General features: G+C 47.0%; 7 non-coding genes across 7 annotated transcripts; 2 read left to right on the top strand and 5 right to left on the bottom strand.

The window, feature by feature from the left end:
- Positions 1 to 5,379: 5,379 nt before the first annotated feature.
- LOC138231961 (U4 spliceosomal RNA) lies at positions 5,380 to 5,521 on the bottom strand. The gene has a single exon (XR_011186919.1). It is a non-coding gene; the product is annotated as a U4 spliceosomal RNA (small nuclear RNA).
- Positions 5,522 to 6,792: 1,271 nt separating this feature from the next.
- LOC138232057 (5S ribosomal RNA) lies at positions 6,793 to 6,911 on the top strand. Its single transcript, XR_011187016.1, has one exon. It is a non-coding gene; the product is annotated as a 5S ribosomal RNA (ribosomal RNA).
- A 636-nt stretch (positions 6,912 to 7,547) lies between these two features.
- On the bottom strand, positions 7,548 to 7,711 carry LOC138231871 (U1 spliceosomal RNA). The gene has a single exon (XR_011186834.1). It is a non-coding gene; the product is annotated as a U1 spliceosomal RNA (small nuclear RNA).
- A 1,807-nt stretch (positions 7,712 to 9,518) lies between these two features.
- LOC138232081 (5S ribosomal RNA) lies at positions 9,519 to 9,637 on the top strand. Its single transcript, XR_011187040.1, has one exon. It is a non-coding gene; the product is annotated as a 5S ribosomal RNA (ribosomal RNA).
- A 3,781-nt stretch (positions 9,638 to 13,418) lies between these two features.
- On the bottom strand, positions 13,419 to 13,560 carry LOC138232005 (U4 spliceosomal RNA). The gene has a single exon (XR_011186963.1). It is a non-coding gene; the product is annotated as a U4 spliceosomal RNA (small nuclear RNA).
- Positions 13,561 to 14,890: 1,330 nt separating this feature from the next.
- LOC138231988 (U4 spliceosomal RNA) lies at positions 14,891 to 15,032 on the bottom strand. Its single transcript, XR_011186946.1, has one exon. It is a non-coding gene; the product is annotated as a U4 spliceosomal RNA (small nuclear RNA).
- A 229-nt stretch (positions 15,033 to 15,261) lies between these two features.
- Positions 15,262 to 15,380, bottom strand: LOC138232042 (U5 spliceosomal RNA). Its single transcript, XR_011187001.1, has one exon. It is a non-coding gene; the product is annotated as a U5 spliceosomal RNA (small nuclear RNA).
- Positions 15,381 to 16,637: the final 1,257 nt, after the last annotated feature.

Here is a 16,637-nt window from a genome sequence, read left to right as displayed (position 1 = left end):
TCGGTGTGTTTCGGCGTAAGCAAAGAAGCGCGCCTCTTTGCTGTTCCTGGTGGTTTTAAAACGCCCAATCGCTTGTACCCGCTGCCTTGGAAGTTCTTCAGTGTCCGCGAATGGCATTTTGCAGCTGGAAGCAGATGTCGACGCGTTTTGCACAGAGCACCAAAAAAGCGTCTTTTTTGAAGGTCCAGGCACTGAGCATTGGTGGTTCAGTGGTAGAATTCTCACCTGCTACGCGGGAGGCTCGGGTTCGATTCCCGGCCAATGCAGTGGCTTTTGCAGCGAGCGGCTCCATCACTTGCATCCCCTTGCAACTCGCAACTGAAAACCCACTGAAGCTAAGCAGGTGTGAGCCAGGTCAGTACCCGGATGAGGGTGAGCTACAGGGAAAAACAACGCTTCCAGCTGGAAGCGGTGTTAATGGTGCCGGCGGGGGGGCGCTCACCCTGAGGTCTGTGCGGGTCCCAATGCCCCAGTATAGTGACGGAGATGCTGTGTTGTAAAAGGGCGCTGTCTTTTGGATGAGATGTAAAACCGACGTCACAGCGCTCTGTGGTCATTCAAAATGACAACCAAAACCTTTGACAAAAGCTCTTGGTAATTGATGGTCTTCAATAATGCTTCTCCTTTAGGTACATTTTAAATCAGCTGAAAAATGCTGTGAAATGGGGGGGCACTTCAGGCCAGTGTAGGATTTGGGTTACAAGAACCATGAAACTGCACGAGAAAGCCCGTACACTGAATTACACGGCTTTCTATTCAAAGGAGGGCAAAAGAAATTCCCTGAGTTTGATTTTTTGCAGCACAGAGAGGAGCACTGTCGTGAGGAATGTTAGCTCAGTTGGTTAGAGCGTGGTGCTAATAACGCCAAGGTCGTGGGTTTGAGCCCCGTACGGGCCAGGTCTAGGTCCATGTCCCTCTTTGTGAAACAGGCAAATGACTGTCTCAGGGGCCCATTCCTCATTCTCAAGACACATGTATGCAGTATGTACACCGTGCATTGAGCAATAGGGACTGAATACACCACAGGTAAGGTTAGAAGTCATTCTGAGGTGCCACATGTGAGGGATACAGCTAGGCATCCGAAATGTTGGGTTTGAGACCCTTCAGGAGTACTGCATCCTTTGAGACAGACCCGTGCATGTTAAACAAATGATCATTTCTTTCGGCATTAGGGACTAAATATACTAAACATATGATGCTAAAATGTTATTTTCACATATATTAATGTAATAAATGATTGCTTATGCTTTATAAACAAATCTAATTAAAATAAAAGCTTAAGTTTTGTATTTATCTTGTACCATAGAACATAATTTTCTTTGTATTTCAAGCCCACAAAGTGTCCAAATGACGCACTACATGATATAAGGAAGATTATCACATGCATATCGGTATTATCTTTCTTATGAAAATGCATTCCTTTCATTACATTTTACTTTTTAAAATGAACTCAAATTGTGTATAATGTAATAATGTAAGTAGAATAGATTCTAATAATATAATGATCCAGTGTGTTGCACTACTTCACTGCTTCACCGCTCTATGCCGTCTGGAAATAAATCCTCAGACTGCTCACTGCCCTGGGCTTGTACCAATAAATTACAGGAGCACATCTATATATCACTGCGTTGAAGCAGGAGACACACAATCACTGCAAACACATCCTAAATACAGTGTTCCAGCACCTTTGACCTCATCCAGAGCGTATCATTTCTTGAAAGGGATTGCTGTCCGAATGCACATCTGAATCCCAAACAGAATCTCTAGTAAAATACGATCATTTGTGAAACAGGCAAATGACTGTCTCAGGGGCCCATTCCTCATTGTCAGACACATGTATGCAATGCTTTCACCATGCATTGAGCAATAGGGATTAAAAACACCGCAGGTAAGGTTAGATGTCATGTTCTATGATCATTTCTTTCGGCATTAGGGACTAAATATACTAAACGTATGATGCTAAAATGTTATTTTCACATATATTAATGTAATAAATGATTGCTTATGCTTTATAAACAAATCTAATTAAAATAAAAGCTTAAGTTTTGTATTTATCTTGTACCATAGAACATGATTTGCTTTGTATTTCAAGCCCACAAAGTGTCCAAATGTTCTATGATCATTTCTTTCAGCATTAGGGACTAAATATACCAAACGTATGATGCTAAAATCCTGAAAAAAGGATGTGCTCCATCTCGTCAGTAGATTGGATTCCAAAACTGATTTGGGTCAATATACATTACCTTTGAAATTAAAGTACAGTCTACTGTAGGGAACCATCAACTTAGAAAGCATTGGCCTTCCCTGGGGGTCAGGTAGGTGCAAAAGATAAACCTTTATCCTATCTTTATCTTAAGATAAGTGGCCAAGCAGTATTTTTCCAAGTTTCACCAAGCTCATCATGTTGCCATAGTAGACAAAGTTCTATAAAATGTTAAATAACTTTTAAAAAAAGCATCTTGGTCTTACAGTACTGTACAAGGTGAATTAAACTGTCCCTGGTAATAAAAAGTAATTAGAAGCATCTCAGAAACTTTATCTCTAGAAACATTAGCTGTTTTATATCGTGTAATTTAGTGTGATGTTGTCAGAATTCAAGGACATTATCACACACAGAAATTGGTTCAGTTAAATCTAAAAAACACAGCTAAACATGGGTTGAAATGTAACAGAAGTCTTACCTCTTGTCAAAAGATTTAATTCAAGAAGCGATGTAATAAATGATTGCTTATGCTTTATAAAGAAATTTTAAATGCCTTTAAAAAATAAATACCTCCTGAGAATAATTTGCCACTCCCAGATCCTTGGTAAGGTACTGTTTGAATCCAATCAGGAGAGGAGCATCCAGGGAGTGCTTTCTATAGAGTCCAGCTTGGGCCACTCTCTTCCGGCCTGCTGATACTTTTTAACTACTCAGGGCCTGTAAGGATATAAAACACCGGTTTAAACATTTTATACCTATGAGACAAATTAGAATTTTAGTAAAAAATAGATACATCTGAAAAATAAAAAGTCTTACTGCTGATAGAGTTCTTCAGAGCTCACATCTTCCCCTTCCTTATCCGCTTCTGTTTCAGTTTCTAGAGCAGCCTCTGGCATCTCTTCCTCCTGGACAGCGGCGTCTTGCTCAGGGCCGCTGGAATGCAGGTAGATTCTTTTCAACATGCTTTTACATAATATGTTGTAACAATGATTTCAAAAAGAAACTACAGAAGCCTTACAGATTAAAAATATCTCACCTTGCCAATGTGTCTTCAGGCTTCCCATGTACAAAAAGGCCCAAGGACTCTAGCAGTCTTACAACCACTATCCTGTTTGCCTCACCAGACACGATCTCTATTCTGTGGTAATCCACGATGACCCCGTTCTTCAGGTGATTCATCATGTCCTCCCTCGCCTGTTGAGAGGCCATCCTTATCTCTTCTGCCGTGGCGTGCTTCATACACTCCCTCTTCAAGTGAGCAGGAAGCTGTTCAAGAGTATTCAGGCACATCTTGCACACCAGGGGAATCCTCGCGGGTTTCCTTTGAAAATAAATAATACCATCTGTGTATAGAAACAAGCTAAGACTGATTTTTTAAATTATCCTTAATTTTCTCTCTCATAGTTTGAGCATAATGATTTTATCGCATTTATATAAGAATTGCTCATTGCTCCAAAATAAATAATGGTTTCATAAAAAAGTGAACACTTACTTGGTCTCAGTCACAGATTTTCCAATAGAAGCCATTGTGGAGTTCAGCAACTGCAGGTCCTAAAAGTGGGGAAGGAATTTTAAAAGAGAAATTGAATTACAATACAGAAGGAATGGCTGAGGGATCACTGAAATATATATATATACAAATTCCAAAGACTGAGTCCATATAGAAACAACTACCTTTCATTTTCAGTATAAGAAAAAAAAAACATTATCTTCCAAAGTATCATAAAATTGTCCCTTCTTCCAGACTCTACTTCTCTCTTGTAGTAGTATAGCAGACCTTTCCAGGTGAGCAGATCACAGAGTCCGAAATGAGCTTCCTCCATCAAGCAAAGTACCTGAACATGACTCTGTCTTCATAAAAGCGCCCCTGTAATAAAGAAATTAAATCCGAAATCAAGAGGGCAGTTGGCTACTGAAATACAAGAAGTCATCAATTTTAACCTAGCAACACATTAAAGGCTGCATCTATACAAGTACGATTCTAGAAATGCTCACCAGATTACGTTTTAAGAAGGAACTGCGCCTCAGGTTCCGCCGAGATCTTAACTCGGATGGCAGGATTCAGAGTCCGGAGTGCGGACTGATGGCGCACGGAGGGTCCATATACTGTGGATCCCTCAGTGATCTTCCGCGTATTCAAACCGCCAGCGTGTGACTCCCCTGTCCCCGTGACCTCATTGCTCTGCTCTCTCCTCTGTGCAGCCGAGCCCGACTCACGGTAAAATGGAAAAAAATATGCTCTCGACGTGAGATTTACTCTGGAGCGAGCCAGTGTTGCGCATAGCTGCCTTCAAAGCAGTTAACCCAGGTTCGATTCCCGGCCAACGCAGTTGCGAATGTTTTCAAATGCTGTCATGAGCCTTGGATTGTGAATAGCAAAGCGAAGCCTTTTGAAAGAGCTAAAGCACTGCAAAACGGAATTGAAGGAGAATCTTACAGGGGATTCTGAGCAGTGTCTGCATACATGCAGTCAGATAAAGGTGCTGAAAGCTTGAGCTACTCTCAATGTCATGCTGCCCTTCCCCGGAGTAAATCTGTTACATTGAAAGAATGCTTCTGGCAGGTTCAAAAAGGGACCCTTGTTAATTGGAGAAATCAATGATTTCGAATGAATTCTGTATGCGTTAAAAGACAGCTATACACAGAAAACATGCAGGACACTGCTCATGATGTTTCCCGAGCCGAAACACAGTGCGTTTTTCCAAGCCATTTGACAAAGCCCACCCACTGAAAACTGCAGCAGATCGTGTAAAGACGTTCAACTTTGTAACTACTGCACGCACAGGAAGCAGAATAAATTCCTCTTTTCAAACTGTCAAAGGTTTGCTTTGCGAACGCTGCAGGACATCGCACAATCTCTTTTGAATGGGGACAAACGATTTCTTATGGGGCGCAGTAAGTACAGACGTTTAAAATGCTCCACTCATGCCGACGATGCAGCATGAAGAAGCGCAACCTAACGTTTGACAGACAAAAGCCAGGCGCCGCTACGAGCAATATGAAATCATACTGACAGCACACGGCGTTTCGCGCTTACACAAAAGTAATCTCGACAGACGCTGTTCTCTGCATAACGCTGAAAGAGCTGAAGAGCGTTTCTGTTGACACGTAACAAGCTCGTTTCTTTCTACCATGATATCACCATGACCAAATCTGTCTTTAAACACCTTGCTCAGTCTCTGACGAGACTGTCAAAAATTGCTTTCGCCGATTGTATTGCAAACCGGCGGAAGCGGGGTATTGGGAAAAGTTTTCAACTAGCAATAATCGCGCCTCGGCTAAACCTCACAGGCTACGATACTGCCACTGCGCAAAGCTGACGGTTGCCAGGCAACCGCGGGGATCCTATGGAAATCGCTATCGATCGTCTCATGGCATGTCGTTGCTATAACGCTTCATATTTGTCGTCTTCTTCTTCTTCTAGCTTGAGGTTTTGAAGAATTTCATGACAGACAAGGGCTCCGTTGGGAACAAAGGGCGTTGTGAGAAAACCGTTGCTTATTTTCAGCAGCAGAAATACAACCCTTTAAATACAAGATGACAGAACAATGACGAAGGGCATGCCGGGAGGAACTCATGCACTACAGAGGAAAGGGGGCAGGCACGTACAGTTCACATTCAAGCCACAAGTACTCTTCTTAACGTCTTGAAAGCATTGCAGCATGTTTGTGTCCCACTTCCCGTGGCTGCGGGACGACTGACACGAACGGACAAACACAATCTGTGGCGTTTAGCGTGACATAGTCTTGCAGGCATTGTGCTGTCTCACTGCAATATTATACCGCTGGAGGAAACAGTCCATCTGGCCATGAAACTCATTTGAACGTCTAGCTACAGCAACTAACAATATCATGATTTATTCAGGATGTGTGGAATCAGCACGTCCCGGAGACAGCTTCCGAAATCGTGAGCATTCTCTGGTGGTAGGGGCGTTCAAGATGGCGCTCAGGTGGGAGGTAAAGTTTAGTGGTTGGGGAGTTTTTTTGAGTTTTTCATGACCTGAATGTTAATTTTTGCTTTTTTTGACTACAGAAAAATAAGGACTTAACACTAGTTGTTTAAATTTCAGTTATAATTGAAAGAAAAAAAAAACGATTTTTTTTTAGGTTTAAAAAGTCCGATATGAGTAACACTGGGAAAGGAAAAGAGAGTGCTGGGTCTTCGAAGGAGAACTCTAAGATACCTCAATCGTATATGTATAGCACTACAAAAAAATCGATGGCAACTAAAGGGAAAAGTGAAGCAGCTGCAGGGGCAGCAAGAGGGCGGAGGCGCCGCGCGCCCGGCCGACGTGGTGGACCGGTGCGCTTTACGTGCTGAAATAAACACGCGACAGCCCCGAAATGTTTCCAGAGTGCTGTGCACTGAAGACTTGCCTGGTGCTCCTCCGTGCAGATTGTTTGTCCTCCTCCAGTGCGGGACGAGCCAACACAAGGGAGCGCATTCGCCAACATCCAGGCACGCAATGCGATTTGGAAAGCAGCTCCTTTCCAAAGAGTTGCACACGAACGATCCTTCAGTCCCGCTCGGGGGGCACGGAACCCCCGCCACACACAGCTTCAAGTAGCGAGTCAGGCGCCGGGGCTTTCGCTTACGGCCACACCACCCTGAACACGCCCGATCTCGTCTGATCTCGGAAGCTAAGCAGCGTCGGGCCTGGTTAGTACTTGGATGGGAGACTGCCTGGGAATACCAGGTGCTGTAAGCTTTTGCTCTCCCGGCCAGCAGGGGTCGCCGTTGGTGCCGTAGGCTTTGGGAGGAAAACCTGCAGGATGGAAAGGTGATCTATAGCCTCATCTCTAGAGATGTTTTGTTGCTGTGGCATGTGTGTGACCCATATTCAAAAAAAAAAACCCGTCTGTAAAACGAATATCGAAGCTGCCTCTAAATCTGCAAATGAAGATGAGTCGATAAACCACTCGTTTTTCGTATAACTAGACATATATTCATTTGTTACCGATTTCATTCATTGAGCACGGATACAATAGAGGTACAGCCATTCACTGTTTGACATGTCTGCACTGGTACAGAACCGAGCAATCAGAAAACGGGTGAAACTGTCTTTAGACTCAGCATACAGTACCGAGGCCCCCCATGACCAAATAAAGGCTAACCTCGATAATCAGCCTAAAGAACGCAGACTACAGCAAAACGACTGACTTTGAAAAGGGAATGAACGTCCGGAAGGAGTAGTGGAACTAGCTTGAGATGCTTCTCCGGACCCCTAACTAAAAGCCAGCGAGAACCAGCAGCGGCGTCCACTCCTGTCAAACCGGGATCCTTCCGCAGCCACGCAGCTCGTGGTGTCCTAACCCTCCCGTATCTGATTTTGGACCAAGCACATCAGGGGAGAGCGCGAACGCAGTCCCCCACTACCAGAAATTATGCAGTCGAGATTCCCACATTTGGGGAATTCGCAGGGGTCAGCACAGCCGGAGTGCAATGGCCGAGCCTCGCCCTGGGTGAACCTCCTTCTTGATCAAGGTATCTCCCCTGCCAGGTAAGTATGAGTTAATCAGGCCCCTGCAAGCGGCCTGCACCCACAGCACAAATCGCGCAGCCTAGGCCACCTCCTCGCCCCGCACGCCACCGCCTCCTGCTGGGCCCACTCTTTCACACACTCACACGCCACACTAACACTCAAAAGTGTGGGCAAAACGAGAAAACGAGCGCACCGTTTCCTACACATCTGCAGTCGCCGTTGCGCATTCGCAGCATGTCCCGGGATGCAATTCGGCCTCATTTGCATAACTCCAGACCGGCAGATCGCCACGCAAGCTCGCGACGTGCGCCTGCCACACACCGAACAAACCTTTTCAGCAATTTCCAAAAAACGGGCCTGCTCGCCTGCCCACAAGCCTCCGTCTCTTACCTGCTCCACAGAGCCTGCTGCCTTCTGTGCTTTTCTCTCGGCACCGCTGCAGCGCACACACTTCCTGCAGCGGGAGGGGGGGAGAAAGTTCCCGCGCTCCGCCGCAGGGAAGGCTCGCTCCGTGCGCACACGTCCTTTCGATGCCAGTCCAACAAGTGCTCCGCATTAGCTGCGTCGGGGCTCCGGCGTGTCGCACCTCACCTCACCTCGCACTGCCCCCTCCTTGAATGTCTGCCGCTGGGCATGCCCCGCTCTCCTCCGCCTTATCTTATCGCGTGTGAGCACCGACAATGGCCACAATGCCGGGGAATGGCACCTGTAAAGTGTTAATTGGGGCACAGGAACAGCCCGTCTCGTCTCGGGGGGGCCGGCTTCAGAGACAATACAGCAAACACAGCGGGGCGGGGGAAGAAGACGACACCACACATGCGGGTACATTCAGCTCCGGCGGGAACGAGACATTTGTCGGTCTTTTCAAGTGCCGAGAGCCGAGCAATCCTTCACTTGTATCGTTTCTCCCCGGTGACTAGATCTGGCCCTGCGACTCTCGACTGGGCTCACCCCCGGGGCAGCCCAGCAGGTGTGAGCCTGGCCGGCACCCGGATGGGAGATTCCACCCCGGAAAAGCTCCGGTTGCTGCTGCTCCTGCAAGAGGTGTGACTGGGACCAGTAGGGAGCGCTCACCCTGCGGGCTGTGTGGCTCTCTTACGCCCCAGCCTCCTGATGGCGACACTCTGCTGCACAAACAGGCGCCGTCCTTCGGGGGAGGCGTCAAACCGAGGTCCCGACCCTCCTTGGCCATTAGGAAACCCCAGGGCGTCTCTCAAAAAGAGACGCCGGGGGTGTCCCTCTGGTGTTAGTGCTCCCCTTTACCCATCAGTCGGGGTCTCCTCCTAATCCCCGTCTCACCTGTAACAATCAATGACGAGGCCCCCCTGTCCGTGAGATTTAGTACTCGCGCAAGAGACCGGGGGCAGAGCGCGAACGCGGTCCCCCGCCCCCCACAAAGTGCGCGCTCCGGGTTCCCTCTCGGGGCCCTGCAACACAGCGGAAGGGCAGCGAGAAGGAGCCTCTTGCTCTGACGCCGCAAGGCCACAAGAGGGCGGAGGCGCCGCGCGCCCGGCCGACATGTTGGACCGGTGCGCTTTACGTGCTGAAATAAACACGCGAAAGCCCCGAAATGTTTCCAGAGTGCTGTGCACTGGAGGTTTTTGTCTGGTGAAGACTTGCCTGGTGCTCCTCCGTGCAGATTGTTTGTCCTCCTCCAGTGCGGGACGAGCCAACACAAGGGAGCGCATTCGCCAACATCCAGGCACGCAATGCGATTTGGAAAGCAGCTCCTTTCCAAAGAGTTGCACACGAACGATCCTTCAGTCCCGCTCGGGGGGCACGGAACCCCCGCCACACACAGCTTCAAGTAGCGAGTCAGGCGCCAGGGCTTTCGCTTACGGCCACACCACCCTGAACACGCCCGATCTCGTCTGATTTCGGAAGCTAAGCAGCGTCGGGCCTGGTTAGTACTTGGATGGGAGACTGCCTGGGAATACCAGGTGCTGTAAGCTTTTGCTCTCCCGGCCAGCAGGGGTCGCCGTTGGTGCCGTAGGCTTTGGGAGGAAAACCTGCAGGATGGAAAGGTGATCTATAGCCTCATCTCTAGAGATGTTTTGTTGCTGTGGCATGTGTGTGACCCATATTCAAAAAAAAATACCCGTCTGTAAAACGAATATCGAAGCTGCCTCTAAATCTGCAAATGAAGATGAGTCGATAAACCACTCGTTTTTCGTATAACTAGACATATATTCATTTGTTACCGATTTCATTCATTGAGCACGGATACAATAGAGGTACAGCCATTCACTGTTTGACATGTCTGCACTGGTACAGAACCGAGCAATCAGAAAACGGGTGAAACTGTCTTTAGACTCAGCATACAGTAACCACTCGGCCACCTCGTCTAGGAAACTGGGCTGTCCTGACATGGGTTGGCGCACTCCAGTTGATCTTTTTCTTTTTTTTCCCTCATACTCGAGGGTCATTTTCCTGTTCCACATGCGATTTCAACATTTTCCTTGGGAGATGTCAAGCCAGCAAGCCACTGCTGTGGTTCAGTGGCCAGTGTGGAGTTCAGTGGCCCTGTTGTACACAGAAAGCACATTGAGCTCCTTGGACATGAAAAGTTCCAGATAAAAGCCATTTGTCATCCTTTCTCTTGGTGTCGATGTTGCTATTGTATGTAAAGGTGGCAACTTGCTCAGCGAGCAGGCGGAGCACACACCGAATGCAGATGTGTCTGAGTGGCGTGTCCAAGTGGCTGCAAAAGGACAGCACTCCCGGGGCGCCGTGGCTTAGTTGGTTAAAGCGCCTGTCTAGTAAACAGAAAATCCTGGGTCCGAATCCCAGCGGTGCCTTTTTTTGTTCTGTGTTCTCGAACAGAACTGGTCATTATGGACAACCGCATACGTCTAGACTTAATTAAATGCAAGTATTCATTTCCTGTCTTGAACGACTTGTTTTTCTTAAAATGGATGCAACTTGCAAAACATGAAATACAAACCTCGCTAATCAGCGCTCGCGGCTGGCAAAAAAAAAAAGAAGTCAGTAATGTTTTTTTCTTTAACCTTAAGCCTGCTAATGGAGAAGAACCTAGTCGCCACATCACATACATCCGTTTCAACGATAAGAAGGTAACAACTATCCTCACTCCAGAGTAAATCTCACGTTGAGGGCATATTTTTTTCCACTTTACCATGAGTCGGGCTCAGCTGCACAGAGGCGAGAGCAGAGCAATGAGGTCAGGGGGATAGGGGAGTCACACGCTGGCGGTTTGAACACGCGGAAGATCACTGAGGGATCCACAGTATGTGGACCCTCCGTGCGCCATCATTCCACACTCCAGACTCTGAATCCTGCCATCCGAGTTAAGATCTCGGCGGAACCTGAGGCGCAGTTCTTTCTTAAAACGTAATCTGGTGAGCATTTCTAGAATCGTAATTGTATAGATGCAGCCTTTAATATGTTGCTAGGTTAAAATTTATGACTTCTTGAACTTCAGTAGGCAACTGCCCTCTTGATTTCGGATTTAATTTCTTTATTACAGGGGCGCTTTTATGATGACAGAGTCAAGTTCAGGTACTTTGCTTGATGGAGGAAGCTCATTTCGGACTCTGTGATCTTCTCACCTGGAAAGGTCTGCTGTACTACTACAAGAGAGAAGTAGAGTCTGGAGGAAGGGACAATTTTATGATGCTTTGGAAGGTAATGTTTTTTTTTTCTTCGAAATCGAAATGAATCAGAATATCAGTGCAAAAGACAAACTCTTGGTTTGGTTTAAAGAGATATGGTTTTAAAACAGACAAAATGTAGAAAACAGGTGTTTCTCACTTTTGGAAAAGAATGGACCGGGGGTAATATTTTACTAGTTGCAGTGCTAAGCTCACTGGGTTACAGCCCTGCAGTGTCACATGAGGGCCAGTGGTGCAATGGATAATGTGTCTGACTATGGATTAGGAGTTCGGAGGTTCGACTCTTGTCTGGCGCTGGTTGTTTTTAAACACATCAGCCTACTCCCTAAGTAGTCTGTGCTACTTACTGCATTGTAATCGTACCCAGTAAGAGATTTCCTTCATGTAAATGAACTGCACCTGACAGCTTTAGAAAAACACCTGGGCTCAGTACGGTGCTGAGAGCTCAAGTTGTGTAGAATGTAATAATTTAAGTAGAATAGATTCTAATAATATAATGATCCAGTGTGTTGCACTACTTCACTGCTTCACTGCTCTATGCCGTCTGGAAATAAATCCTCAGACAACTTACTGCCCTGGGCATGTACCAATAAATTACAGGAGCACATCTATATATCACTGCGTTGAAGCAGGAGACACAATCACTGCAAATACATCCTAAATACAGTGTTCCAGCACCTTTGACCTCATCCAGAACGTATCATTTCTTGAAAGGAATTGCTGTCCGAATGCACATCTGAATCCCAAACAGAATCTCTAGTAAAATACGATCATTTGTGAAACAGGTAAATGTCTCAGGGGCCCATTCCTCATTCTCAAGACACATGTATGCAGTACGTACATCATGCATTGAGCAATAGGGATTAAAGACACCACAGGTAAGGTTAGAAGACATTCTGACTATATTCTAAAATATTGGACTCATATTCTTATGATGGCAGACATGATGCTGTGTTTAAAACCGGGGTTAATGGACATTATATGACTGTCAATTCTGTTTTGTTTTGGAGACTCTTGGCTGCCTATGTGGTACAGTGCAGCGTGAAGAAAACATTTTCCAAAACTGTGTCAGCTCAAAAGTTGTAAGAAAATCTTTCCAGCTGCTTTAACTCTCTTCATTTTTGTCATTTAATTGTCTGTCGGCACTATGTAGCAGCGTTGCATGACAACCCATCTCACCACGGAAAGGAACCTAACAGCTTTTGTAAGAGAGGAGAAAAGGACCTGGCCCGTACGGGACTCGAACCCACAACCTTGGTGTTATTAGCTCTAACCAACTGAGCTAACCAGCCTCACGACAGCAATCCTCTCTGTGCTGCAAAAAATCGAACTCAGGGAATTTCTTTTGCCCTCCTTTGAATTGAAAGCCGTGTAATTCAGTGTACGGGCTTTCTCGTGCAGTTTTATAGTTCTTGTAACCCAAATCCTACACTGGCGTGAAGTGACCCCCCATTTCACAGCATTTTTCAGCTGATTTAAAATGTACCTAAAGGAGAAGCATTATTGAAGACCATCAATTACCAAGAGCTTTTGTCAAAGGTTTTGGTGGTCATTTTTAATGACCACAGAGCGCTGTGACCTCGGTTTTACATCTCATCCAAGAGACAGCGCCCTTTTACAACACAGCGTCTCCGTCACTATGCTGGGGCATTGGGACCCGCACAGACCTCAGGGTGAGCGCCCCCCCGCCGGCACCATTAACACCGCTTCCAGCTGGAAACTTTGTTTTTCCCTGTAGCTTACCCTCATCCGGGTACTGACCTGGCTCACACCTGCTTAGCTTCAGTGGGTTTTCAGTTGCGAGTTGCAAGGGGATGCAAGTGATGGAGCCGCTCGCTGCAAAAGCCACTGCTTTGGCTGGGAATCGAACCAGAGCCTCCCGCGTGAGAAGCGAGAATTCTACCACTGAACCAACAATGCTCAGTGCCCAGGCCTTCAAAAAAGACGCTTTTTTGGTACTCTGTTAAAAAAGCGTTGACATTACCTCTTTCAAAAGGCTTCACTTTCCTAGTCACATTCCAAGGCTCATTGAACCCGGGCTGTTTCCTCCAGCGGTATAGTATTGCAGTTAGACAGCACGATGCCTGCAAGACTATGTCACGCACTGACGAGACTGTCAAAAATTGCTTTCGACGATTGTATTGCAAACCGGCAGAAGCGGGGTATTGGGAAAAGTTTTCAACTAGCAATAATCGCGCCTCGGCTAAACCTCACAGGCTACGATACTGCCACTGCGCAAAGCTGACGGTTGCCAGGCAACCGCGGGGATCCTATGGAAATCGTTATCAATCGTCTCATGGCATGTCGTTGCTGTAACGCTTCATATTTGTCGTCTCCTTCTTCTAGCTTGAGGTTTTAAATAATTTCATGACAGACAAGGGCTCCGTCGGGAACAAAGGGCGTTGTGAGAAAACCGTTGCTTATTTTCAGCAGCAGAAATACAACCCTTTAAATACAAGATGACAGAACAATGACGAAGGGCATGCCGGGAGGAACTCATGCACTACAGAGGAAAGGGGGCGGGCACGTACAGTTCACATTCAAGCCACAAGTACTCTTCTCGGATGTTGCACAAACAAATCCTAACGTCCTGAAAGCATTGCAGCATGTTTGTGTCCCACTTCCCGTGGCTGCAGGACGACTGACACGAAGGGACAAACACAATCTGTGGCGTTTAGCGTGACATAGTCTTGCAGGCATCGTGCTGTCTCACTGCAATACTATACCGCTGGAGGAAACAGCCCGGGTTCGATGAGTCTTGGAATGTGACTAGGAAAGTGAAGCCTTTTGAAAGAGGTAAAGCACTGCACAACGGAATTGAGGGAGAATCTTACAGGGGATTCTGAGCGGTGTCTGCATACACGCAGTCCGATACGGGTGCTGAAAGCTTGAGCTACTCTCAATGTCATGCTGCCTTTCCTCAGAGTAAATCTGTTACATTGAAAGAATGCTTCTCGCAGGTTCAAAAAGGGACCCTTGTTAATTGGAGAAATCAATGATTTCGAATGAATTCTGTATGCGTTAAAAGACAGCTATACACAGAAAACATGCAGGACACTGCTCATGATGTTTCCCGAGCCGAAACACAGTGCGTTTTTCCAAGCCATCTGACAAAGCCCGCCCACTGAAAACTGCAGCAGATCGTGTAAAGACGTTCAACTTTGTAACTACTGCACGCACAGGAAGCAGAATACATTCCTCTTTTCAAACTGTCAAAGGTTTGCTTTGCGAACGCTGCAGGACATCGCACAATCTCTTTTGAACGGGGACAAACGATTTCTTATGGGGCGCAGTAAGTACAGACGTTTAAAAACCTCCACTCATGCCGACGATGCAGCATGAAGAAGCGCAACCTAACGTTTGACAGACAAAAGCCGGGCGCCGCTACGAGCAATATGAAATCAAACTGACAGCACATGGCGTTTCGCGCTGACTCAAAAGTGATCTCGACAGACGCTGTTCTCTGCATAACGCTGAAAGAGCTAAAGAGCGTTTCTGTTGAGACGTAACAAGCTTGTTTCTTTCTACCATGATGTTACCATGACAAAATCTGTCTTTAAACACCTTGCTCAGTCTCTGACGAGACTGTCAAAAATTGCTTTCGCCGATTGTATTGCAAACTGGCGGAAGCGGGGTATTGGGAAAAGTTTTCAACTAGCAATAATCGCGCCTCGGCTAAACCTCACAGGCTACGATACTGCCACTGCCCAAAGCTGACGGTTGCCAGGCAACCGCGGGGATCCTATGGAAATCGTTATCAATCGTCTCATGGCATGTCGTTGCTGTACGCTTCATATTTGCGGCCGGACACTTCCCGCCCCCCAAAGAAAAGAGCGCCAATCAGACAGGCGGAGACCGAGGACTCGCTGAGCAGACGGCCACAGTCGCCGTAATAAGAGCGATTGTGAGCGGTTTTGTTTTCTCTCTTTGACCAGCCCAGCTGCGCCCCACACCCGAAGGCAGGGAAGCACAAAAATTGTATGGAACTCATTCATGCTCCTCTCCATGGAAATCTTTAGTAAAAGGCAAAAGATTTGTACGAGATGAAGAGAAACCAGAGTGCGTGGCTCGACAGCTGCAGGAGCCCAGGCCGCCTTCAAGGCCTCTGCCCTGCCGGTCGTGGTTGGCAATGCACCTGGCCTTACAAACGAGCCAGTGGGGCCCGTTCAGCTCCGGGCTCAGCGCCTGCGGCTCTCGGCTTACCTGGCAGGGGAGATACCTTGATCAGCCTGTAGTTGGAGTAGTTGGATTGTTTTCTTGTTTTGTGGAAGCAGTGTTTGTTTTGCAGTTTGAGATGGCAACCTTTGGATCCCGCAAGAATGCTGTACGTTTTGAGCTTTTGGATGACCTCTTCATGGATCGTATGCAGTTCAGCAGAGAAGTGTTACAGAAGGAACTTGGCTTTGAACCTCGGCACTTGGATTTCATCTTCGCTCTCCCAGGTCAGAAAGCATTTGAGGTTGTATTTGCTACCTATCCTCTGTTTGAACAATGCGTGGGTGTCTTTGAGGCAAAAAGAGGGAAAGTTCCTGCACTTGAGAAGATCAACTTGCAGCCTCTGACACAGAGAGAGAAGAAAACGGTGCATGTTGTTATGTTCTCGGAACTGGCAAAGACGGAGGACATTCACACCTGGCTTAAGCAGAACTGCACCGTCCACCATGGAACTGAGGTTAGAGATGTTGACGGTATAAAAACAGGAGCAAGGAAATTCGAGGTTCGCTTGCTACCGGACAATGTAAATGGAGGCTTAAGGCACCTGCCCTCTACAATCCGGCTGGGCGCCTGCAATGGCTATGTTTTTTATGTGGGACAACCAAAGGTGTGTCGGCGCTGTGGTGCTGTGGGACACCTGGCATCGTCCTGCACTGTGAAATGCTGCAAGACCTGTGGCAAACACGGACATTTAGCCTCTGACTGTTCAATGCTGCCAAAGTGCAATTTATGTGGCTCGGAAGGACACGTTTTTAAGAACTGCCCTCACGCCTACGCCAATAAACTCAATAAACTCATCGGCTGCACCCCTTTCCCCTCAGTGCTCCCAGGAGCTGGACTTGAGGAAAAGGAAAAATGACTCTGTTTTCTCCCCGAGCGAGGAGGAAGGAGAGCATGGCGATGGGGACAGCTGGAACCCCTCCACCCCTCCTTCTACCCCCTTCCTTGAAATGGACTCCGTGAATGCTTTTACTGCTGCCACCCTGATGAAGGCTCATTCAGAGGATGGCTGGCAGGAAATTGGGAAGAAGAAAAAAAAAAAGAAGAAGGTAACAGGTGAGACCAAAGAGAAATGTGTTTTGTAAAGACTGGTTCCACTTTCTTA

This window comes from Lepisosteus oculatus, unplaced genomic scaffold, assembly GCF_040954835.1.
Source record: "Lepisosteus oculatus isolate fLepOcu1 unplaced genomic scaffold, fLepOcu1.hap2 HAP2_SCAFFOLD_62, whole genome shotgun sequence".
Taxonomy (NCBI): Eukaryota; Metazoa; Chordata; class Actinopteri; order Semionotiformes; family Lepisosteidae; genus Lepisosteus; species Lepisosteus oculatus.
Note: the sequence above shows the minus strand (reverse complement) of the source record. Positions and strands in the feature narration are given on the sequence as shown.